Below are 1,123 nucleotides of genomic sequence, written 5' to 3' on the forward strand. Positions count from 1 at the left end.
CCCCTCCCCCTACACCTCTTTCGGCACAGGACGACTAGTGCATTCTGTTTGCTCAGTTAGTTATCTACCATGTTACACCACCGTGCCGATGGCCCTGGTTCGAATCCTAAACTGCTTGCTTTTCGTCAGTCCTATCTCAGGTATATATAATATCAACACGGTCTTTTTCCTGTGGGTAGTTTGCGGGTGCTCTGGAGTGGTTTGCTTCTTCTTTCCTACAAAACATTTATCGCCCTTATCGCTCCTCTTTCTTTTTGTGTTTTTAAAAGTTTTATTAGAGGTTTTACGACGGCGCTCGCAACTGCATAAGGTCAAATGAGCGCCAGAAGATTAGAGATGTTTCAAGAGAGTAACAAACATAAAAAAGAAGAAGGGGAGATAAGGACGATAGATGTCTGATAGGAAAGAAGAAGCAAACCACACCAAACAACCCACTTTTTGTGTTTATTAATCTCTTGTGCCACCTCTGATCTTCGGCACTTAAATGACCAACTTGCACTGCAAACGCCGTGTTACTCTTTTACTAAAATATAACACAAACTTTTTCACAAACCCAATCAGGAACACCTAGCATCAGGAATACGTAACAAAGAACAAAATCCCATGACGTAAGTCAGATAGGTGTTGGTCTTGACACCTCTAGAGCTCAAAACAAATTAATAACATTGGGAGATGGGAAATTCTGCGAAATTGGATAGCTAGCTGGATTCTTCCGGGTACGTGGCCGTGAACTCTGACGGTACTGACCCAATTCTGAAACCCATGAACTCTGAACCTTCTCCTAAACCTTGAACTCTGAACCTTCTCCCAAACCCGTGGACTCTGACCCTACTCTCAAACCCATTACATGTATAACGAACTCTGACCATACTCTGAAACCCATTATTAGGAACTATTATTAGGAACTCTGACCCTACTCTCAAACCCATTATTAGGAACTCTAGCCCAATTCTCAAACCCACTACACCAGGAACTCTGACCCTATTCTCAAACCACAACACCCACCTACCTACCCTCCTGTTTGATTGTTTTAGTAGAGGTTTTACGGCGCTCGTAACTGCATACGGTCATAAGTCATAGGAGCGCCAAACACCCACTTACCATATTTCGGTCAAGTTCCACA

The sequence above is a fragment of the Aplysia californica genome, unplaced genomic scaffold (assembly GCF_000002075.1).
Source record: "Aplysia californica isolate F4 #8 unplaced genomic scaffold, AplCal3.0 scaffold00151, whole genome shotgun sequence".
In the NCBI taxonomy this organism is placed as follows: Eukaryota; Metazoa; Mollusca; class Gastropoda; order Aplysiida; family Aplysiidae; genus Aplysia; species Aplysia californica.